This window comes from Protopterus annectens, chromosome 3.part0, assembly GCF_019279795.1.
Source record: "Protopterus annectens isolate FY-2018-M chromosome 3.part0, PAN1.0, whole genome shotgun sequence".
Lineage (NCBI taxonomy): Eukaryota > Metazoa > Chordata > Ceratodontiformes > Protopteridae > Protopterus > Protopterus annectens.
The window spans coordinates 1,148,692,054-1,148,717,477 of NC_056731.1; the positions used below are offsets into that span (position 1 = coordinate 1,148,692,054).

A 25,424-nucleotide genomic window follows, 5' to 3' on the forward strand; every position below is an offset into this window, starting at 1 on the left:
GAGGAGTCAGTGGTGATTGTCTGGTCGGAAGGGCGCACGATGAAGGGAAGACCCTTGTTCCTGGGACAGGCCTCTGCCCACCAGAGAAACTCGGCCCTTATACATGGGATCAGAGAGAGCAAGGTCTCTAGGGAATGAGTGCTGGCACCAAAGGTTCTTTAAATACAACTGAAGTTTTCTCATGTGAAGCCTGGCCAGAGGAATGCGAAGGATGCAAGATGCCATGTATCCCAGGGCTTGCAGGAACGTTCTCACAGTGAGGTGACTTCTGAAAGCCAGCTGGGTAAAGTAGGTAGGAAGCTCTGCTTTTCTGGGGATAGGAAGGCCATTTGTGATGCTGTGTCTAGCACAGCTCCCAAGAAAATGATCTTCCTGGTTGGGTTTTGCTTTGATTTCTTCTTGTTGATGGCGAACCCTAGGGAAGTTAGGAGTGATGTGACAAAGAGAAGGTCCTGCAGCAGCTTTTCTTTGCACTCTGCCTGAATGAGGCAATCATCCAGGTAAGGGTAAATATGTATACTTCTCTGTCTGCAGAATGCTATGGCCGGGGCCAAGCATTTGGTGAATACTTTGGGAGCAGTAGATAAGCCAAAGGGCAGTGCAGAGAACTGAAAGTGTGAGCTTGCTCTGAAATGCAGGAATTTCCTGCATGATTCCCTGATGAGGATGTGGAGGTAGGCATCTTTTAGGTCTACGGTCACCAGCCAGGCATTTTTTGTTAGCATAGGCAGCAGCTGCTGCAAAGTTAGCATTTTGAATCTGGGGACCACCAAGGAGGTGTTCAGAATGGATAGATCAAGAATAGGGCACCAAGTGCCCTCTTTTCTGGGAACAAGGAATAGTCTGGAATAAAAGCCTTCCCCTGTTTGATCTGAGGGGACAGGTTCCACTGCCCCCTGGGATATGAGAATTTGGACCCGTTTCAATGCCTCTGCCCACTGATTTGGGGGGAAGTCTGGGTACCCTCTCGGAATTGGGAGTTCAATGAAAGAGACTTTGTATCCCTGAAAAATTATCTTTAAGACCCATCGGTCCTTTGTTACAAAAAGCCAATTGTCTTTGAAGAGGAGAGCCTTCCTCCTAGTTTTTGATGAGTGAAGGGAGGGCTGGGGGGGGGGGGTCATTGTGAGTGTTTGCCATAGATGGTTGGCTTAGAACCCCCTGCCTTAGAGATGGAAGTGGCCCATTGTTTGCTTCTCTGCTGGCCCTGGGATAGGGGCCTGGATGGTCTGTCCCTGTGGTGCAGGAAAGGCCCAGTGCTTAGAAAGAAAGTTCCTGCTGAATCTGGGAGGCTGAACCTGAAAGAAACCTTTTACTGTTTGCATAGATTTTGCTTCGTCTTCCATCTTTTTAAGCACCTCATCTGCTTTTTCCTCCCAAACAAGTGCGCCTTATCTAGGGGTCCATCAATAAGTTTAGACTTGATATGATCAGGGAGAGGTTGTTCCTTAAGGCATGCACGTCTCCTAATAACAGATGCCATCACTGCTGCCCTGCTAGAGGCTTCTAGGGCGTCACATCCACATTGTAATGAGTGTTTGACCACTTGACAAACAGAGTGCAGTAAATCTGCTAATTCTTTTGAATTGGCACAGTCAGGAAAAGTAGCAATCTTCTGTTTTAATAGTTCCAAAGTGTGTTGCTGATATTTTAACATATGGAACTGACAACGGAATCTCTGATGGCTAAGGTTGCAGAGGTGTATACTTTTTTACCCCATCTGCCCAGAACTCTGGAGGCCTTGTCAGAAGGAAGAGGACTCTTGGCAGAACTAGTCTTAGCTCCTTTAGGTCCCTGTGTAATGACCTCTAGGTCTGCAGCAGGATTTTTGTACAGGTATTTGTGAGAATCCGGTACTCTGTAGTACCTGTCAGGTATACTGGGAGCAGGAGGGAGGGCGCCAGGGACTAAACTGTATTCATGGAAAACATCATCCACCACTTCTAAAATAGGGGAGGGATGGCCAGGAGTCTGTGCTGGGGCAAGTCCAGAAACTCTCTAAATCTTTTCTTAGACTGTGGGAAGTCCTGAGACTCCCATTGGAAATGTTCCCTAAGGGAGTGAAGGGTTTCCCCAAAGGAAAAGTCCTCTGGAGGGGAGGCAGAAGGGATGGATTCTTCTGCATCTGAATCCTCATAAGTATTTAAGGGATGCTGTTCCTCTTCAAAAACTGAATAGTCAAGATTCCTCAGAATCCTGTTCTGTCATAATTTCTAGAGAAGGGTGCCTTTTCCTTTTAGAAGTTGTGGCCTGATACCCCGGATAAGGGAGATGAGATCCTCTGACATGTTAAGCATTTGTGCTTGGGGTGGTGCAGCAGTAGCAAGATGGTGGCTAGAAGCAGATTTTCTAGGAGTAGCCTGGCTTCTAGGCCTGAGAGAATCTGTCGGTCTGAGAGAAACGGTAGTCAGATGCGAAGACGTCGTTTTTTTTGTCTAGATTTGGTAGTGCGAAAAGCCTCCTCGGAAGCCGGTGCCTACATCACGGCTCCAGACCCAACCAAAGGCTCGGAAGACAAAGAAGATTTCTGCGGCATACCAGCTTCTGAAAGGATCTCAGTAGAGTCCTGCGTAGATATTGAATCGGGCATCAGGGGCTGCGAAAGCGCCTCACTGAATTCCGGAGAACTGACGACCTGCCTAGCGGCAGTGTCGTCGGAAGGCTTAGCCTTGTGTGGTCTGTTTCTATCTTTATCTCTACGTTTTTTCGGAATAGCCACAGATTGTTGACTGAAGGACACCATATCGGAATGTGAAGACAGAACACGAAAATAGCTGTCAACAAAAAGAGCTCTACGGTGAATCGTTCTTGCATTAAACAGGGCACAGTCATGGTCTGGGCCTAAACAAGTGACACAGTAAGAATGGAAGTCTCTATGTGAGATCTGCTTTCCACAGGCGAGACAATTGTTAACTTTTTCAGACATCAGTTAGTGCAAGAAAAAAGGATCCCCAACGAGGTACTTAGCTTTAGACATTTTCAGCTGAAATTCAACTTCTGGTAGCAACCGACCGGCCCTCGTGTGAACTGCTTCTGCTATGGGCTCCACGGCAAGAAAGACTGATGTAATGACGTCAGCTGCCTTGCTTTACAGCACTGATGACCTGACATCAGACTACAGGTGACAGCAGCCGGCGCAAAAAAACAGTGATTCTGGTATTTGGGCCGGCCGAGGGCTACCACAGCAGGGATAACCCACAGGTGAAGACTGCAACAGTGAAAAAAGAAGAACATTTACAGTTCTGATTACAACAGGTTTGCTGCTGGTGTTTTCAAAGGTACTGCAAAGTCTTGCCACATTCAAGACAGCAAACGGTCATATTCCTTCCTGTTTTGTCTCTAAACATGACGTCATATTCTTAGATGCATTTTGTTACATAACTGCTCCATCACACTTATGTAACATCAAGGAAAGAGTGCATAAGCTAGACTACAAAACTATCCAGTTCCACAACTATGTGCAGCTCTTATGGTCAACTTCAGGTCCAAATGAGGGGATAAGCACACTTGGGTCTATTCAGCACCATACTGCGGGAGGATAAGCTAACACTCCTAGCAGTTTTATGCATGTAAAAGCATGATGCAACATAGTAATATTACTGCACACACAAAACAGAGAGTTATAACCTTCAAAGTACCAATACCTACTTTATGATGGCCTTTTCTGTCACAAATCTATGTCCCTGATGACCTCAAAGCTTTAATCTACAGAGACGTCAGACCCTCATGACAAAGGGTCATTCTGGGTTAATGCCCCTATGTGGAAGGAGAAAAAAACAGGTCAACTGGGGAACAGATGAGGGGTACAGATGTTAATGCTTTTGACTAAACTTCATGCCCAGGATTCCTTCTGGTTCTCACATTACTGGTTGTAATGCATGTTCTTCCCATGTCTGTGCATTTCCTCTGGGTATTCTAGCCGTCTCTCACATTCAAAAGACATGCTCCCTTATTTATTAAGCTGCCCTTGCAAATAGCTTATACTCTTGTCCTTGTGGACTGGTCAAGGTTGAAAAGGTTCCACAAGGATCAGTCTCAAAGCTGGTTAATAAATCACTAGATTAAATGGAATCATAAATGATGACTTAACAACATGACATATGAAATTAAAATAACCTTAAGTATATGTTAACAAAAAGACTGGAATAAAGTAATAAACAGTAAAAAGTTCATAATGAAAATTTTGAAAAGTTAAAACATATCTGCACTGATGCCAGGGGAAAGAAATCAAACAGGGCTTAATTCAGAAACTTTGTGCAACAAAGGTCAGTTAGCTTATACCAAGTTGTTGAGCAAACACTGAACAACAAAATGCAGCTCAAAGAGAGCCATAAAATGGAAACTACATGAACGTGTAATTAGGAAGTTAAGCGAAGTGTGGGAAATCATCTGCTGACCCATGTAAAGAATAGGGTAAAATCTTGCCATAACCATAGATGTCCTTACTCTTCCATGTTGCAGTATTCATAACCTTTGGGTTACCCTCTGCTTCGCTACCTGAATGTCCAACCAGTATACAAAAGCTTTAGTCACTGCAAGGTATGTGGGATGTTTGACTTTGGCTGTATGGTGCATGGGCTAAAAAAGTGATGTCTGCACGTACCTTTCCTCAGAACTTCTCTGCTGCCCGTTGAATGTTGGCTCTTCCTGCCGTCTGCCGCTGGATCTTCGAATCTAAGAGAAGTAGCCCATTGGAGCAGTTTTCTTCTTTTTTTGGTCACTGCATGCCTGTTTAGGTTCATGTCATCCAGGAAAGGAAAGTGTAGGTATGGACGTCAGATCCCCCATAAGGACACCCACGACCTTTGCCTTTTCTGTCTAGGCCCAACCATAACCATAAAATCTGCACTGTTTGTCAGACATTCATTCCTAAGACTCTTCGCAACTGTCTGCACACCCTAAACATCTACTTAGAAAACCAGGATCTTAAACGTTGTTCTCTGGCAATGGAAAGGCCATCCAGTCAATCCTTCAAGACATCAAAAAAGAAGGTCAAAGTTTCCAGACATGAACCTACTGCTGCACCTCTTCCACCAGAAGTTCCCCCTGTGACCGACATTCGCCTGGAGGAACATATGGAACCAGCCGAGTTAGGTACAGCAGGTATCGATCGGGAGGCTGCAGAAAGTACAGTTGTGTACACTTAACATAAATGTAGATGTTCGAGTGTATTCACTGTTGCAGTCATCACATTTGGGTTATCTGCCTGCAGGTAGCCCTCAGCCAGCCTGAATACCAGAGTCTCTGGATTTCTGCGTCGGATGCTGTTGCTTCTTCCATGACGTCAGGTAGTCAGGGGTATAAAACATGCAGCCGACGCCATTACATCAGTTTTTCTTGCCCCAGATGTCAGGTGCCCCCACAATAGGAAACAATTATATGGTATGGTAAACCCTCATCAAAAAGCAAATACACATGAAAAAATATATCTATACCACAAAAGAAGGAAAGGTAGAGCCAAGAGATGTCAGGGGGCTGGAGGGGGAGGGGTAACCAGAACTGCAACAGTGAATACACTTGAACATCTACATTTATGGTAAGTGTACACAACTGTACTATGTTCTTCGTGTTTCACTGTTGCAGTCATCACATTTGGGTTGATTCCCAAAGCTAAGGAAGGGAAGAGGTAGTTAAAGAGCTTTAGGGCCTGCTATTAAGCCCTGCAAGACTACTGTGGCAAATCCAGCTCTGGATTTAGAAAAGACAGGCAGGTGGTAATGCTTGGTGAATGTACAGAGCACCAGGTAGCAGCTTCCAGGATGTCCCTAGTAGGGACTCCTCTGAGAAATGCCATAGAGGTAGATGCAGCCCTGGTGGAATGTGATCTTATCCCCTGTGGGGTAGGTTTTCCATGGTGCTTGTAGCAGAAATGAATGCAATGGGCTATCCATTTGTAAATGGTTTGCTTTGAAATGGCCTTCCCCTCTGCCCTTGCAGCAAAGCCAACTAGCAGCTCGTCAGACTTTCTGAGAGGCTTAGTCCTGTCCAAATAGAATCTAAGTTGTCTGTGAATGTCCAGAGAGTGCAGTGTCCGTTCCCCTTTGTTTTGTGACCCTGCCCATATGGAAGATAATGAAGGGTCCACTGCCATGAGGGCCTGTAATTCCGACACTCTTCTTGCTGAAGTGATGGCTAAAAGTAAGGCTGTTTTCCAAGAAAGGAATTTCAACTCTGCTGTTGCAGCTGGCTCAAAGGGGGGGGGGGGGTAAGCTTTTCCAATACAAAGTTAAGGTCTCAGGCTGGAGTGGGAGCTCTCCTGGGGGGTCTTGTATTTTTGCCCCCTCTAAGGAACTGTTTTAGCAAGGGGTGAGAGAAGAGGGGTGGCTCGGTATTATAATGCCCTGAAATGGCAGAGGCATGAATCTTAATTGACGAGAAGGATAGGCCCTTGTGAAGCATTTCTGTTAAGTACTCTAGAATATGGGGTAAGCTGGGCACCGTTGTGGCCATCCCCTGAGCCTGGCTCCAGGAACAGTATCTTTTCCACTTTTCAGCATAGGATTTTCTAGTACTAGGCCTCCTTGCCTCCAGAATGACATCCTGCACCTGCTTACTGAGGGATGCTAGAGGGGAGCTCAAGGAATTAGCCAGGCTGCAAGGTTCAGGGTTTAAAGCTGAGGGTGCAGAATCTGGCCTGCCTGCTGGGACAGCAGGGAAGGGGTCTGAGGCAGGTGCTATGGTTGTAGCAGTGTCATACTGAGCAAGGAGGAGTAACAGTGCGGGAGGGGCCAGTCTGATGCAATCAGTATTGTCCTTGGCATGTCCTGCTTGGTGATCTTTAGTAGAACCTTCGAGAGGAGAGGCAGAGGGGAAAAGGCATAAACAGAGAGGCTTTCCCAGGTAAAGGAAAGGGCATCCACTTTCCAAGCTTGACTGTGGGGAGCTCTGGTGCAGAATTTGTTCAATTAGTAGTTCTGAGGGGAGGCAAACAGGTCTACCTCTGGGGTCCCCCATTTGTTCCTCAAGAGGTGGAATATTTTGGGTTCTAGTTTCCATTTGTGTGGGTCCATGAGATTTCTGCTCAAGTCATCTGCCAGTGAATTTAGTTTGCCTGGCAGGAATTGTGCTTGTAGGTGCACTTGGTGGCTCAAGGCTGTGCTCCACTGCTGGCTAGGCTGCAGAGAGGGTAGGAGTGGGTTCCCCCTGCTTGTTTATGTACCACATAACTGTGGTGTTGTCGGTCTTTACCAATAGTTGTCCTAGAAGAATAAGGTCTTTGAAGGCTGTCAGAGCCTTCTGTATGGCTAACATTTCTTTTTGAGTGATATGCAGGTGCATCTGCTTTGGGTTCCATTTGCCCTAAATCACTGCCCTGCCATGTGAGCCCCCCATGCATAGTCCGATACGTCCATTGTTACGGTTTGAGTGGCAGGGGGTGGAATGAAAGGGAGTCCCTTGTTGCGGTAGCAGGCCTCTGTCCACCAAAGGAACTCTGTCCTTGGACAAGGAATGATAGGAATCATTGTTTCCAGGTCCTGAGAATGTTGACACCATAAACTTTTTAGATACTGCTGGAGTTTCCTCATATGCAGTCTTGCATATGTAATTAGCAGAATGCAAGATTCCATGAACCCCAGAGCTTGCAGTATTTTCCTTGCAGATAGCTGGGTTTTTGTGGTCAATAGTTTGAAGTAGGTTGTCAAATGAACTTGTTTCTCCAGAGTAAGGAATGCCATCTGGGAAGTTGTGTTCAAGCTTGCTCCCAGGAATACAATCTGTTGGCAGGGTACTAGGTGAGATTTCTTTTCATTGATGGTGTACCCCAGTGAGGTTAGAAGTTTCTTTACAAATGCCAGGTGTTGTAACAGCAAGTCCTGGCTTTCAGCCTGAATCAGACAATCGTCCAGATATGGGTAAATTTTAATATTTCTCTGCCTGTAAAATGGAATGGCTGGAGCTAGACACTTTGTGAACACCCTGGGCACAGTAAATAAGCCAAAAGGAAGTGCAGAGAACTGAAAGTGTATGGAGCCCGCCCTGAACCGTAGGTATTGTCTGCAGGATTCCCTTATTGGGATGTGCAGTTAAGCTTCCTTTAAGTCTAGGGTTGCCAGCCAGGCATCCTTGGCTAGCATAGGAAGAAGCTGTTGAAGAGTTAGCATTTTTAATTTTGGAACCACCAGAAAGGTGTTGAGAATAGAGAGGTCCAGGATAGGATGCCAGGAGTTTTCTTTTCTGGGTACCAGAAAAAGTCTTAAATAAAAATCGTGTCCCCTTAGTTCTGCTGGGACCGGTTGAATAGCCCTGACAGTGAAAAGAGAGAGAACCTGCTGTTGGGCCTCCGTCCATTGATTTGGGGGGAGGTCTGGCCAACCATTTGGGGTTGGTAGTGTGTGAAAGTAGAATCTGTATCCTCGGGAGACTATGTTCAAAACCCATTTGTCCTGGGTAATGAGTTCCCAGTTTTTTGCATGCAGGGCAAACTTTCCTCCTAAGGGAGCAAGTAGTTGAGCAGGGCTTGGGAGGGTTAAGGTTAAGTCATTGTGACATTTTTCTGTAGGGGGTGGCTTACTACTCCCTGCTTTGGAAGTGGGAGCCCCCCACTGCTTAGATCTGTGCGTAGCCTGAGACTGAAGTCTTGGTGGTCTGCTGTTACTGGGTTTGGACTGAGAAGGCCTGGAAGGGACTGGAAAGGACCAGTTCTTTGAAGGCCAATGCCTACTGAATCTGGAAGGCTGTACTTGTAGAAAATCTTTAACAGTTTGCATAGATTTAAGCTTTTCCCTCCATCTTTTTGATGCCAAAAAGGCGGTCTTGGTTTAAGGGTGCATCCAGTAGTTTAGCTTTAACATGATCTGGGCAAGTTTTGTTCCTTAAGCCAAGCATGCCTTCTAAGTACATACCCAGTGTCAGCAGCCCTGCAAGATGCTTCTAAAGCATCAAAACCACATTGCAAAGTATGTTTACCAACTTGTTCTGCAGAATGCATTAAATCTTGCAAGTCTTTGTGTTCAGCATAGTCAGGAATCAACATAATTTTCTGTTTAAGTAGTCCCATAATATGCTGTTGATACTTTAACATATGAAACTGGCAATTTAAAGCCCTAATGGCCAAAGTAGCAGAAGTGTAAACCTTCTCACCCCATCTGTCTAAGGCTCTAGAATCTCTATCGGAAAGGGTAGGATTTTTGGCAGCAGTAGCCTTAATGCCTTTTGGTCCTTGGGAAATGGTCTCTGGATCTGCAGCAGGATTCTTGAAGAGGAACTTGTGAGAGTCAGGTACTCTGTAGTACCCGTCAAGTTTTCTGGGAGCTGGAGGTAAAGTGTCTGGGGTAAGGCTAGATTCCAAGAAAACATCATCTACAACAGCCAGAACAGGAGGCTTGAGGCCTGTGCTGAGGCAGGAGTAAGAATTCCCCAAGTCTCTTTTTGGACTCTGAATAGTCCTGGCTTTCCCAGCAGAAATGCTCCCTAAGGGTATGCAAGGTTTCACCAAAAGAAAAATCTTCTGGAGGCGAAGCAAATGGAATGGAATCCTTGCATCAGAATCCAGATAAGGGCAAATCCTGGTAATCAGAAGGAACAGAAATATCAGATTTCTGATCAGAAGAATCAGAAAGAAAATCGGTTCTAGGTCTCTTAGAGGAGGAAGGCTGGCTTCCCCTAATTAAGGTAATAAGGTCTTCAGCCATTCTAAGCATTTGTCTGAGGCATATGGGCCTGAGTCAGTAGTTTGGTAGTCAGTTTTCTAGGTGTAGTGCGAGTTTTAGGCCTGAGGAATTTGGTACTTCTAGTTGGAAATGAAGCCATCTGTTTAATATGAAAGTCAGTAAGCCTGAATACACCCTCAGAAGCTGGTGCTGGCACTGCGGCTCCGGACCCATCCAAGGTAGAGACATCCATAGGTTCCATAGTCGAAGAAGCATCTCGCGGCATACTGGACTCTGAAAGGGTCTCAATAGAGGCCTGCGAATCTGTAGCAGCAGGTATCAGGGGCTGTGAAAGTGCCTCACTGAGTACCAGTGGACTGGCGACTGGCTTAACGGAAGCGTCATCGGCAGTTTTGGACCTATGCGGTCTGTCTCTATCTTTATCCTTACGTTTGTTTGGAAGATCGGTAGTCAGATGGCTTAATGAAGCCATTTTGGAGTACGGAGATAGAGAACGAAAGTATTTAGCTACAAAAATAGCCCAATGAAGAATAGTTCGGGCGTTGAACAAGGCATAAAAACAACAGTGAGGGGGACGTTGTGGTCTGAGCCTAAACATATGACGCAGTAAAAATGAAAATCTCTATGAGGTATTTGCCTTCCACAGGCAAGACAACTGTTAATTTTTTTCAGACATTGGTTAGAGCAAGAAAAAAGGATCCCCAATGAGGTACTTATCTTTTTTGAAGACTTCGGGTCAAACTCAAAAACGAAAATTTCAGGAGTCGGCCGACCTGCACTTGCGAACTGCTTCCACTTCGGGGACCGCACAGCAAGTAAGACTGATGTAATGGCGTCAGCTGCATATTTTATACCCGTGACTACCTGACATCATGGAAGCAGCGACAGCATCCGATGCAGAAATCTGAAGACGCTGGTATTCAGGCTGGCTGAGGGCTACCTGCAGGCAGATAACCCAAATGTGATGACTGCAACAGTGAAACACGAAGAGCATCCTAGGGCTGAAAGCACCTCCGTGGAGGTTTTGAAGACGTCGGGCACTGACGATGAGGGGGAACTTTGGCTCGCAATGGACATCCAGACCGGTCCTTCCACTGCTTTAAAACAGTCTGAACCTAGGCCCTACGCCCTCCAGACCTAGGCCCTACGCCCTCCAGACCTACCTTTTCCTTAAAAAGGAAACAAAAGACAAAACATGTCTCTCCTTCAGAAAGCCTCCCTGATTAGCAAGCTTTCTCTCAAAGCTTATTTAATGCCTTCATGGCCCTTAGACCTTCTCTGCCTGCTTCTCCTCCTGCTGCCCCTCACGGCCTCAGACTGAAGATACTCATTCTCTTGATGCAGAGGACTCTCCAGATTCCTCTTCAGAGGGCACCCTTTCCTATGTCTCTCAGACGCCTTTCACTCTTGAGTATGCCTCCCCCTGAGGAGGACTCTGCTGAGGCAGACTCCCCAGGAGAGGACCTCACCTTTGGTGAAACCATCTCTAAAATGAGAGTTTTTTTTTAAATGGGATTCCACTAAAAGGTCAGAGGTTCAAAAGAGGTATTATGAACTCTTACCAATGGACACCCCTTCACCTTCTGCCATCCCCAAAGTCTTACCAGCCTTTTTGGATGCCTTCAATGAAGTGTCTCAAAACCCTGTTTCCCAACCACCAGAAGGTCTGACAGGTTCTATAAGGTGCCAGAAGGGGCCAAATTTCTGATTTAATAGCCTGTTGCACACCCTGGCACTGTTTGTTTCTCTGCAGACACACCTTCCAGATTACTTCCCTCCACCTCTGTACTTCCCACTAATAAAGACAGTAAGACGATGGAATGCATTGGCAAAAAAAGTATACACCTCTGCCATTTTGGCTTTTAGGGTGGTCAACTACCAGACACGCATGTCAAAGTATGCCATGGCCCTTTTGACCCTGGGTTTCTAAACTTTTGTCTGATCTCCCAGACTTGCCTTCTAAGGCCCAAATGTCTAGCCTCATCTCCTTGTCCTCTCAAGTGACAAGACACTCGATCAGATGCAGCTATGATGCTGCAGAGCCTCTGCCAGATCTGCAGCTTCTGCCTCAATGCTTAGAAGATATTCTTGTCTGAGACTCCGACTCCAACTCCAGCCCCTACCCGATGATATCAGGGCTAAACTTCTGGAAGCACCCCTGGATAGTTTTGCAGTTTGGGGGCTAAAGTGGCAGAGCTTTTCAAAACCCTTCAGCAAAAGGGGAAGGAATTACAAGACTTAAAAGATTTGTTTGCATCCATACCTCTCAACCTCTCAGTGCAAAAAATCTGGACAAAGCGAGAAAAAATGGGGGGACAAAGGCCCAGAAATAAGGCCAGAATTTAAATATTGCTCCTATAAACTTAGGAAGTTGCCAGAATAACAGATTTTGCATAATTTGTCATTATTGTCATTACTTGGTGTTATTTAGTAACTTCAATTTTCAATGATTTTCTACAAAACCACAAATTTTATGAGGAATAGACTAAAAATATGAGGCAAAAATCTAGACATTCAGTGAAAATTTGTACAGTTGAGAGGTATGTTTGCATCTCCAATCCCTAAATTCATAGTAATTATCCCACCAACACAGTTCATCAGAAAACATTCTGCTCCCACCCCTCATTCTAGGAACAAAAAGAGCTCCAGGAAGCAGTAGCCTCCTTCCAGGCCTCCTCAGACTCCAGTTCAGAAACCTCAGTTTCTGGATAGGGCAGGTAGTCTGCGACTATTTTGCTTTCCCCTTCACCCCCTCTGGATTCCATTCCCCTATCCCAAAGACTCTCTGTCTTCTCATCTGGCAAAGCATTACCTCAGACAAGTAGGTCTTGTCTATTATAGAAAATGATTATTTCATGACTTGGGTCATTCCTCCCTCCTTAAGAGGCATCCCACAGCCACTGAAGGATCAGCTCCCTTTTCCAGTTGTAGACAGTCTCCTCTCTCAAGGGAATATCTAACCTGTCCCTCTGTCAGAAAAGGGAAAGGGCTTTTACTCCAGACATTTCCTAGCCCCAAAGAAAGATGGCCCATGAAGACCTATCCTGGATCTCTCCCACCTCAACCTTTTTCTACAAGTACCCACTTTTTGCATGCTTACTCTCCAGACTCTTTTCCCCCTGCTAATGCCTCAGGCATTTCTGGCCACTTTGGACATTAAAAATGCATATCTACATATCCCCATAAGGCCCAACTAGAGGAAGTATTCACAATTCTCTGTGGGTTCCTCGCATTTTCAGTTCTCTGCCTTGCCCTTTGAACTATCTACTGCTCCAAGGGGATTCACCAAGTGTTTGGCTCCAGTGGTAACCTACTGCAGGGTCCAAGGGATTCAATTTTTTTCCATACCTGGACAACCTCCTAATCCAAGCAGGTTGTTCCACTTCTCTACACATCCATCTCCAAAAAGTCATCTCTGTCCTGCAGTCCCTGGGATTCAACATTAATTTCCCCAAAGTCCAAACTAAACCCCTCCCAGGACCAAGTTTTCCTGGGGTGCAGAATAAGGACAGATGTTATGATGGCATTCCTTCCACCCCAAAAGGTGGAAATTCTGAAGCAATACCTGTTGTCTGTCCTCCACACCATAGCTACAACACCGAGACAATATTTCAAACTCCTAGGACATATAGACTCCACTATACCCATGTTGCCAGTGGCAAGACTTCATATGACAACATTTCATTGGTACCTGAGGTCCACATGGACCCAACATTCCCATCCCTTAGACCACAAAATTCCCTTCCTACCACATCTACAGAAGAAGATCCTTTGGTGGTTGGATCAAGTCTCTCTCAACCCAGGATTTCCATTACAACCCATCACCCCAGTCCAGGAGATGCAACACTGATGCCTCAGACCTGGACTGGAGAGCTGCTATGGACAGCTTGAAGGTGCAAGACACATGGAAAGGCCCCTTCAAGTGGGAGCCCATCAATATCAGAGAAATGAGAGCCATCATCCTTGATCTGAGATCTTTCCAACACATTCTGAAGCATGGCCCCTGAAGTTGTTCACAGACAACACTACAGTTCTCTAGTATGTGAACAAACAGGGGGGAACAAAATCTTACTTGCTATATAGACTTGCACTCCAGGCCTGGGAATTGGCAGTCCAAGATGGAGCCACCCTGCACGTAGTTTATATTCCCTCACCTCAGAACACTCAGGCAGTCACCTTAAGCAGGTCCACGTCACAATCCCACAAATGGGTGCTACACAGGGATGGTTTCCTGGGCTTAGTCCACAAGAGGACTACACCACAAATAGATCCGTTTGCCTCCCCTCTGAACAGACAACTTTCACTCAGGCACCCAGTCCCCTAGTGAGGGCAACTGCCACCTTTTCTTCCTCATGGAAGGGGATGTTTCTTTATGCATCCCCCCCCTTCCCACTCCTACAAACAGTCCTGTTGAAACTCCAGCAGGACATACAAAAAATCTTGTTGGTGGCTCTCTTTTGGCCAAGATAGCAGTGGTTCTCCCTCCTCCTGTATTTTGCCAGGGGAGGTCATCACAAGTTACCTCACACAGTGGACCTTTTCACACAGGACAAGGGAACCCTAATCCACCCCCACCTGGAATCTCTGAACCTAACCCTGTGGGTGATGGAGTTTTGATCCCTTTCAGACACCTTTACACTGATGATATGCTTACTGTCCTGCAGGAGGCCAGCAAACCCAATACTAGGAGTTTTTTACTTTCCAAATGGAAAAGATTCTCCATCTGGTGTTTTCTAAGACAGCTAGACCCATTTTAATAAGAGGTCCTTTTAGTGCTGTCCTACCTGTTTGAGTTGTTGCAGGCAGGGCTGGTATATTCTTCTGTCAAGGCCCACCCAGCTGCTATTTTGGCTTGTCTGCCTCTTGACCCTCCTCTTGCCTCCTGACTTCCAGTGAAGTTATTCCTTAAGGGAGTACTGTACCTCAGGCCTCCCAGGAGGCCAGATCCACCCCCATGGGACCTGAACTACATTTTAGAGAAGTTCACTGTTGCACCTTTTGAACCAGCATCAAAAGCCTCTCTAAAATATTGCACTTGGAAGACTGCTTTTGGTAGCCCTGACATCAGCCAGGAGAGTGTCAGAGCTCCAGGCCCTCATGGCTACCCCATCTTTTCTAATCTTCCACAAGGATACAGTGACCCTAAGGACAAACCCATCCTTCATGCCTAAGGTAGTCAAATGAGCTGTCTGACAATATCTTTAACAAACACTACACTTTTAATTATTCAACCATTCTTTGCCAAATTACAAAGTACAGTCAAATACAACATTACAGGGAAGGTACAGCATAACCAAGCACTCATTAACAAGGCAGAAGTATCAGTCCTGAAAGGGGAAATCAGCACATGGCAGAATGCACAGACAGATGCACACAGACACGCACACACACACACACAGACACACACACCCTTTAGGTAATTTAGAGGAAAGACTGTTCATCTGCAGCATGTCTTTTGGTTGGGGAGGAAATCAGAGAACCTGGTGAAAATTCAATTCACCTGGATATATGCAGGGCATGTATTTTGATATACTCCAGTCAAGAGCAGGATAACCAGATATTATAAGGCACAACTTGTAATGTATAACATGTACACCTTTATACAATTATTAGTTGGACAACCCTGCTAGCTAAAAGTGCCATTTTTCAGAAATCCAAGGGCAATGACTTTGCACAGGGTCCAGAGCCTGGAGGGGTGGGGTCCGGAAAGATCTTCCAAGCAAACTACAGCTCCTTAAAGACTTAGGATGGTTTATGTTCACAACTTTTCAATTAACAGGTTGCAACAAAACTGTGCTGACATATGTCACTGCTTTAGGCACTCGTGAAACTGACGCTTCTAAATACTTATCAAAAACATCTCTCTACATTCCTGCTTGAGTTACATTCCGAGCTACAACATTGATTACAGAATTAACAAGAATACCTGTCCTACCCATTAACCACTACAGCTAAACCCTAAACTAAAACTTAAGGAGCTCTGTTCAAAATAATAGCCCCTCTCCAACAATGATACAATGACTTGACACATACACACACATCACCACAAACATGAAAAGGCTAGACTTTTCAATCAATACACTATCAGCTGTTGTGCTTTTGTAAGCAACTGCAGATACGCCAGTTAAGCAAGTCATGCAGGCAGTGGTACTTGGTGATATTCCTATGGTCTGTCAAAGATGATGTCATGAAACTTATTCACAAGGGACTGTTGTGCAACTCGCCTATGCTAAAACAGCTTACCTTGGGGACTGAAATCTGCTACAATAGTGGGAGGGGTGCTGAATGTGTAGATCCCTGCATAGACTGTCTGGGGGCTTTTTTCACCACATAAGAAAAACCTGCAAGTCGCCTGTTTACTTGCTGGTTTTGACTGAATGAGCTTCCAAGAAAGTCTACTCATTTATGCTAACCATGACCACTGCTGTTACAAGTCACAATAAAAAAAAAACTATTAATTAATCACAGTAGCATCCAAATACTTCAAATTAAAAAGAATCACAGAATAAATGCTGTCATTAAACACATAGAATTCCTAATAAAAAGCCCACCTTTTATTCCACTGTTGTCCTGTCAGCCTTCTTGAAATAATTTCATGATTAAATGATTCTTTCAAGCTCTGCAAAGGGAATACCTTCTGAAACAATGTCCTTCCATCTGTAGCTCTTCAGCTCCTGTAAAAATAATGTACATTAGTGTACAAAAAATACATTGTTTCGAGTATCTCAAAACAAATGCCACCTACACCATACTGGCAGTCACTGGTATGTGTACTTTGATGCAGTAAAAGCATTTTAGCTTTAAAAAGCATTTCTAGAATTTAACAAGAGAAAAACACACAAACTAAAAATATTTTTTTAACCAGAACTGGCCCTACAATAAAATGTTTAAGGAAACAGGCAACTAAATCACTTAATATGTATATTCATAGGTAGGTACTAGGCTATTGGCCCTAGGGCCTATACAAGCCTAGCCAAAAATGCACCCTGGCTTTCGCCACCCAAGAAAATTATTTTCCTGTGCCCCTGTCGAGCAGAACCACAGAAGTGATCCCCGGGGTGAATTTCCTATTACCCATCCAATCATCAAGATTTTTCTTGAAGAGTGCTAATGAGGAGCTCTGTTTGACACAGATAGGTAGTCTGTTCCAGAGTATGGGAAGTCTCTGGGACAGGAATCTATCCCTCCAGCATGTTCTGTTTATTGTGGTGACAAGGTTTAGGTCCCTAGAGCATGTAGCTCGGAGGGATTGGGATTTCTTTAAGTGGAGAATGTCCAACATCTCTGGATTTGACATAGCTTTGTATGTTAGGCAGAGATCGCCTCTGAGTAGGCGATATGCGACGGAGTAAAGATGGAGTTTTTTGAGATGGTCTGCATAAGGCATCTGAGGCCAGTAATCCTCTTTGTGAGGTATTTTTGCAGCCTTTCCAGTTGTTGTAGATGTCTTGTGAGGTACATACCAAAAGGGGCATTGTACTCTATAATGGGTCTAATGAGTGATGAGTAGAGGGGAACAATGACCTCTTTTTTTCTGGATGAGAAACCTTTTGTGATGAGGTGTGCCACGTAGAAGGATTTCCTGACCACTTTGGCGATGTGATTATCAAAGGAGGGACTACTGTCCACCTGTGTCCCAAGGTCTCTTATCACACTTTCGGTGTTAAATAGACTACCGCCTATGTGGTAGTTCATGGGTACAGAATTTTTACCAAAGGGGATGACAATGCACTTTTTGGCATTGAGTTTGAGACCATGTCTTTGACACCAGGCATCTGTCTCAGTGAGGCCCTTTTGTAGGATGTCCACATCATTAGGAGTTTCAATTATGGCTCCTAGTTTGCAGTCATCTGCGAATTTAGTTAGCCAAAGACCTTATGTGTTAGCCTGTACTTCAGAGAAGTAGATACCAAACAGGAGAGGACCCAGGACTGAACCTTGTGGTACTCCACTTGTCACTGGTCTGAAGTCTGATTTGGAGTCTGCTACTTTCACAGTGTGGGTTCTTTCAGTAAGCCAGTTGGCAACCCATCTTGTGACATAGGGATTTATACCAAGTTTAGTGAGTTTATCGATAATTCCAGAGTGGGGGATGGTGTCGAACGCCTTGGCGAGATCTAGATAGGCTGTGTGAACCACCTTACCCTCATCCATGGCCTTGGTGACTACTTCAAAGAAGTCTATCAGGTTTAGGAGACATGATCTGCCTTTCACAAACCCAAACTGTGTGGGGTCCAGGGTTTGGAGATCTCCAATGTCTTTGTTTATGAGTTCCATGATGATACTTTCCATGGCCTTGCAGATGAGGCTCGTCAGGCTAATGGGGCGGTAGTTCTTGGGGTCTGTTGTACCCCCCCCCTTTGTGGAGTGGGATAACTGTCGCGGTGCGCCATTCAATGGGCATAAAGCCTGAGGTGAGGCTATGATTGAACATGGTACTTAGGTGGGGTGCCAGTTCATTCTGTAGTTCATGTAGAAGGCAGCCTGGGATGTTGTCAGGTCCCATGGATGCTGTGTTCTTGGCTTTGGAGAGTGAAGTTTTTACCTGTGCAGCCATGATTACAGGAACTTTGCATTCTTTCGGTATAAAGATGGGCCCTATCTGCCAGGATGTTGGCAATATCAGTTGGTTCTGTATATTTAATGTCATTGTGCTGTAACTCAGAGCAGATCTGAGTGTTGCCATTGAGATTTTTAACATAGCTATAGAATGCTTTGTGGTTGTCTTTAGAATCAGTGGCAATTTTGTTTTCATAACTAGCTTTGGAGGATTTTGAGGGATCTCAGACTTCTTACTGAGGCTGACCAGGGAGTTGCTCCAATCGTGGGATTTTACTCTTTTTTGCAAAAGTTTCTTTCTTCTGTTGTAGAGTTTGTTTATGGCAGAAGACCACCAGATTGGCTTCCTTTTTCTGGAGGATAGCATCTTGGTTCTGTTAGGGATAGCACGATCCATGCACTCGTGTAAGTGCTTATAAAGTGCATTTGTGTAGGATTCAGCAGTCGTACCTCTATTGTCTATCTGCATGGGTGTCATGAAGTTTGCCACTTCTGTCTCAAGAAGCGTGAAGTTAGCTTTGGAGAAATTTTTTACAGTTGTTTTCCTAATGGGGGGTGGGAGCGAAATGTGGATATCTAGGGTGATTAGCTTGTGGTCGGATCTGACCAGCGAGGAGCTGACCTCTGGTGTGGAACACCGGTCACCCATGTTGGTGATGACCAGGTCTAAGATATTGATGCCTCTGGTGGGGGTGTGGATAAGTTGATCCAAAGAGTTGGAATTGAAGATTTCCAGAAAATGTTGAGCAAAAGAGTTGGTACATGAGTAGTTTTCCCAGTTAATGGTAGGGTAGTTGAAATCATCCATTATTAGACTGTTGGACTGTACCTTAATATTTTCCAGTGTATCAAGAAAAGAGGAGTGGGAATCCTGGGGCATGGTGGGGGGTCTGTAGCAAGCTACAATCTGGACTGCGGTTTTACCCAGAGTTAGTTGAACTTGGATAATCTCGGATGCATTATGCTGAGCAACTAGCTTGGAGGTGTGGATATCCTTAATGAATATGGATACGCCTCCACCTTTAGTGTTTCGGTCCGGGTTTGGTGGCCGAAAGGTGTGGTATGAATTATAGCCTGGTAATGCAGGGGTGCTCTCTGGAGCTTTGAACCAGGTCTCTGTCACTGCACAGATGTCAATGTTCTCCATTTTAAGGAGTGCCTCGAGTGAGTGCATTTTGAGGTTTAGACTTCTAGCACTGAGTAGCATTACCCTCAGATTTTGCTTGCTTGTACCTGTTACGGTGGTGAATTTGCCATTTGAACCTTGCCTAAAAAAGGCACTATAAGGGTGGCAAGAGCCTTTGCCAGTATCCGGAATTCCAAGGGCGACAGGTGCAGGCCATCTCTGGCAAAGCAGCGTGGTCTGTCGATCATGTCATCCCAGGCAGACAGGTACTGGATTCCCTTAGAATGACACCAGAAGCTTAGCCAATTGTTAAAGTCAATCATTTTGTCCTTGTACTGCAGTGTCATTCTGGGTGATGGCAGGATGCTACTCAGGGCTAGGGTCATACCGGCCTGGGCTACAAGATCAGAGAGCTCCTCCATGTCTCTTTTCATGTAGTCCAGGGAGGTACGTCTCAGGTCATTCACACCAACATGGACAATGACAGAGTCATATTTGTACTTGTTGTGGAGTGACTTGAGTGCTGCGTTATGTGGCAGATTCCTGGCACCTGACAGGCAGCGGACAGTAACTTTTTCCTTGTTTAGCCTGATGAGTGGAACATCAGTGTGCCTGACTATAGAGTCACCTATGACTAGAGTGTTGGGTACGTTATGCCTTATGGGCTGTAGTTGAGTGGCACACTGAGTATGTGGACTATGTGTCATTTGGGTTGTGTTGGGGAGTGGAGGTTGCTTGCATTTCTGCTTTGGAGGTCTCTGTTTGGGCAGATTAGTACAGAAAGCCTCCGTGAATGTAGGTGTGTGTTTTGTGGTTCTGTGTGTGTGTTTTGGTGGTGTAGGTTTTGAGGGACTATGTGATGAGTGTGGTGCGGTGCAAGTGTTTACCTTCTCCTCTTGACTGTCTAGACCTGTCTTTGGTAAAGAGAACTTTGCTTCCAGTTTGGCTATATAAGTGCATCTCTCACAGGTCGTGGTGCTGGGTGGTAGGAGGAGAGGGTTGCCTGTGTACATGAGGCAATTGCTGCATTGTCTCAAGATGCCCAGATTCATCATGTAGACAGGAGAAAACACCGGGAGCCGACCTTTAGACATGCCTGAATAGGTGCTTATTTATTAAGTACTAAAAACGGTTTTCCTCTAGACAAGTGAGGAAAGTTGAGTGCTGTAGTAATTCATAACTTATTTAGTGCTTACAATGAGTTCTGAACAAGTCACTCTTTCAAAGGAAACTTTTCATTTCTAAATCAGTTTAGAATACATGAAATGAAAAAAATTCCCAATGCCATAACAAATTCAGCACACAGAACGCACTACAAACAACATGACAGCAGGTCTTTTGTGGAATAATAACCAGTCTGCCTCTTTTTCTAACTGGCATGTCAAAAGCAAAGTCTTTTTATAATTCATTATTTAATGCCACATTGATTTTGCTTATTCTTGTAGTAATAACATTATTTGTATACAGTGTGCAGAAAATGTGTGGCATATTCAGAGAGAGTTGATTAATGAAAAGTGAGAAAAGGGAGTCGTTCAAACATGAATTTTTGTAGCACAACTTTTGTAAACGTGTATCTGTGAGTGAGCTAGCACTTATAAATGTCCATTCAGTGGATGCTTCCCGAGCCATGAAACAACTACTACTACTACTTCTTTCAGCTTTTTCCAGTTAGGGGTCGCCACAGCGGATCACCTCTCTGCTCATGATTGGCAATGGAGTTTTATGGTATCGAGTTGCCAGACCGGCACCCAACCTTCCACAGAAGGCACACACATGCATGCACTAACACCTAGGGCCAATTTAGAGTGTCCAATCCACCAACAGCAGGTCTTTGGAATGCGGGAGGAAACCGGAGCAGCCGGAGAAAATCCATGCGACCACAGGGAGGACATGCAGACTCCGCACAGAAGGCACCCCAGCCGAGGATCGAACCAGAGAACCTATTGCTGTGAGGCAGCTATGCTAACTGCTGCACCACCGCAGCCGCCCATCTTCTGAAAATCCACAGTCGGCTAGTTCCTGAAGTAGAAGAGATGATCTACTGCCTCAAAAGCATACATACTGCATCTTTAGACATGCCTTTGTCTAGATTTACAAGGATTTGACTGATAAGGTAGCATTTTGCGTGTTTGTGCTAAAATATGTGCTTCTAAAACCATCCAGTTTGTATGTCATTTTTGTACATACTGGAGAGACTGGTCAAAAAAAATTCTTCGCTCTTGACACATGGGTACACATTTGCTATGGTCTGTAATGTGCTACATATTTGAGGGTCCATGAATCCTAGAAAGGGTGAGGTTTCAAGATTGCAAGGATCAATTCAATAGGAAAGGGAAAAATTCAAATGTGTTACAGTGGCTTGATGAGTACTCAGTTTCCTATATGCAAACATTTTGGATCCAATAAACATACAAGAGGGTTGGGCAGGGGAATTCTGTTTTGTCTAGTAATTCCATTGATAGCTTGCTCTTAATGGTTTTGAAATGGAAAGGAGCAACCTGTAGGTTAATACGAAGCTGAGCTAAAGGGGCTGCTGCTGTTACATTCTCTTAAGCAGTAATGCAGCAGGTGTAGGTGAGAGGAGATAACTTTTTAATGCCAAATATTCATCTCTAGATTGCTTATTTTAGCATACCTAAGGAACACTCTGCTGGTATTTACAGTTTTACTGATTTATCAAAATCATTACATTTGTTCTAATCAGTGCAGCAGCTTGGGCTGGATGAGATGGACAACTGCCTCGGGCATAAAGTGTTGGGGGAGGTGGGATAATCAGACAATCCGCATCTGTTTAATTGCAATATTGGCTTTTGCAGTCAAACATGAGTGCTATAGCACTCAGTGAGAGGTTGAAACTGTAGCAAACTTCTTTCCAAGTATATATACAAAAAAGAAAGGAAAACAAAAGAGATTTTTTAAGTACCACTGAAGCACTCCTTGCGGGCAGGGTATAGTAGCAACAGTTTAAATTAAAAAAAATAATTTTTTTACTTAAGCATAAGTGAAAGGTCTAGTTCAGCATGATCAGATGTTAGTATCTGTAATACTGTAGCAGTTAGATTAAGAAGAGTATGTAGGTAAAAGAGAAATGTGAGGGTGTATACAACAGCAAACTGGAATTAGGCTATTAAGGCATAAACAAAATGTAGTTGGTTATGTTACTGCGGCTGTTACATGGTGTACTGCTGTCAAGTTATACATTTAAGACAGTATATAAAACTTGTGGCACGTACCAAGTTAAATTTCACTTTAGTAATGGCTATTTTAAGCAGCAGTAACTGTTGGTTAAACTTCAATTAAGGGTCAGAAACAATCTTTCAGTGCTTATAATGTTTTATGATAAGACTGTTGTAATAGTACATAAACTATATCAGCTTAGTCAGGTCACACTTCTATATGCCAACTTTATCTCTACTACTTTAATTTAAAAATTTTAAAATTTTAACACATGCTTTAACCATTATTTTTGTATGTGTGTGTATGTATATACATATATATATATATATATATATATATATATATATATATATATATATATACACATATACACACATATATATATATATATATATACACACACACTCAGTTTATATTAAAATGTGTTCTACACAAGATGCATTTTTTTTCTCCCTGGGATACCACTATAAATGGGAACTTCCCATTTTGGACATTCCTTTTCAATGGGAGCTTTCCATATGAACATTCATAGTCAACAATCAATCATTCCCTACATAGAACCTTCTCAAGTATGACTCTGGTTAAGAGGAGTTTGAGTTAGCACAGAGAACTTAGGCTCGGAGCTACTAATGAGTCCTGCAGTCCAGAGTAAAAGGTTTGATTAATTTCATCTCCATTTGCCTACTGTGCGACTCTCAGAAAGTCACTTTACCAGACAAATGATGGTTACCTTTGAACAAGGATGCTGCTGTCCATAGAGCTTACCTGGCTAACAAATTAAAAACATCTAGAAACCGTTTAGAACAGCTAAGTGTCCACTATTTTTGGCAGGAAAGGCAACAAAGAGAGTACCAGAAGAAAACTCGTACAGAATCAGGGAGAATTTGCAAACTCCATAATGACAGCAACCAAAGATCAAGAAAAGAACCAGAGACCCTAGAGTTGTGAGGAAAAAACCTTAACTACTCAAAAACCATTATGAACCTGTAGAAACTACAATCATAGTCATACAAAAGTGTCATTCTACAACAGAATAATTTATCCAAAACCATAAACTGCAAAGGCTTTGGCATCATCAGGTTGTAAGCACTATGCACTATTTTAAAAACCTTGAACAACTGAAGCTTTAGTTTATTTACTTCAATTTGTCAACCAGCTAAATGCACTGGTCTACTGAACCTTTTCAGCCATGACCTGGATGACTTAGTACAGTAACAGCAATACACTAGAGTGATACATGCACAAAAGCAATACACAGACTATATACAAGTAAATTTATGTTCTTGTACAAAATGTACACCGAATATGAGGCGTTACTCCTATAATATGATGGGCTATTCTTGCTGCTACTTAACCCTCAGCACAAAAGGTACATATTACTTCCAATAGGGTTGACATGGAAGAGAGCTACAACTTGTTTGGATAACAGACTGCATTCTGTGGATCAATTATTTTATTTTATTTATTTACATTTGTTAATTGGGTAGTGTCCGACTAGGCCAGTAGCCCGTTTTCAGCGGAGACCCTGGCAGAAAAGCTCCAGTAACAGAACGCAGTAGCAAGTCCAGCCCAAACCACGCCTACCCCCAAAGATTTCCTGACCACGTGTTGAAACTATTAAATATTCAGTTGTGTGTTGGCATGAAAACTGATGTCTGGGTTGTGGGGTGCAACTTGTGCACATTGTAAAGGGCCTTACCATTTAAAAAGGCACATACCAGTTATGAAATGAAACAAGCAAGTCCATTTGTTAGATATGGAGATGAAACCGGTAACTGTAGTGTGCTCAGTATACATTCGCAAAGTCATTGCTTCATGCATTAAAGCACATTTCCGGAAAACACTTCAATTTACCTGCACATGGATCGCTAGCCAAACATAGTGTGTTACGGGGTATAACATTAAGAAATGTATGCATTTAAAGAAATGTACAGCGTTAACCAATTTACCAACAATTTGCAAAGCAAAGCTTCCAATGCATCCGTGGAAAATTTTCAAGAAACGACGCTTTGAACACAGTTCAAACATAGCTTCATAGTTCATGCATTTGCCCACCGTTGGCACACAAACTGTTTAAAGTCATACACCACTTAAGAAAGGAAATTAACATCTCAGTTACTTACCTGCATGTGAACCATTAGCCAAACATAAGGTGTTGTGAAGTATAACAATAAGAAATTGCAATGGATACAGTACAACTGTCAGAAAATAAATGTACAGCCCGTCAATTGATAATGCGCGTTTTAATGAAAACATAACTTTGACATCACTTACATGAAGTTTACATTGGCTGACACAGCAGTAGCTCAATTTTATATACTAATGTGGTTTTACCACACATCAGAATGGAACACAATTCCAAATTTAAACGTTTATGACTTGTACAGTTCTGAATCAATTGCGGATTTTATGACTTTAGCAGTTTCACAGAAGTTTCATTGACTTTAGTTGGGACACCTTCCAATGTATTACATACTACTGGATTTTTTTGCTTTATATTTTATTAAGGCATGTGATTTTCGTGGTTAATTCACGTTGAAAATCACATGTCTTAAGCTATAATGTAAAGACATCCTGCAGTATGTAACACACTCAGTAATTGCATGTATGCATTTCCTTTCTTGAGTGACATTAATATTTAAAATCACGTCTTAAGCTATACTACAGAATTCCTGCAGTATGTAAAGCAGTCTGCATTTGTACTTCTATTACTTTCCTGTGTGCCGCTCAACATTAACAATATGTAAGAGGTACAACAATGTATGCATGATGTCATAGGGAAATCATCCTTTTCCAAGCCCATTTCTGCTGTCAGTCACTACAGATGAGCCCACTTCTGCTCAGAACTGGGTGCAAGGTACTTCTCTAACACAAAGCCATTATTTAACTAACAGAGCATAACATAACACAGAGACATTGATAACTGAGTAATCAAAAATCTATCAGAAAGC

General features: G+C 43.7%; 1 protein-coding gene across 1 annotated transcript in view; it reads right to left on the reverse strand.

Moving 5' to 3' along the window:
• Positions 1–25,424, reverse strand: part of GREB1L (GREB1 like retinoic acid receptor coactivator) — a 3,215,862-nt gene that overhangs the window by 2,396,261 nt on the left and 794,177 nt on the right. Inside the window, exon 2 of the mRNA XM_044065377.1 lies at positions 16,163–16,285. The gene's annotated coding sequence lies outside the window, so the exon portion shown is untranslated. The remainder of the gene's footprint in view (positions 1–16,162; positions 16,286–25,424) is intronic.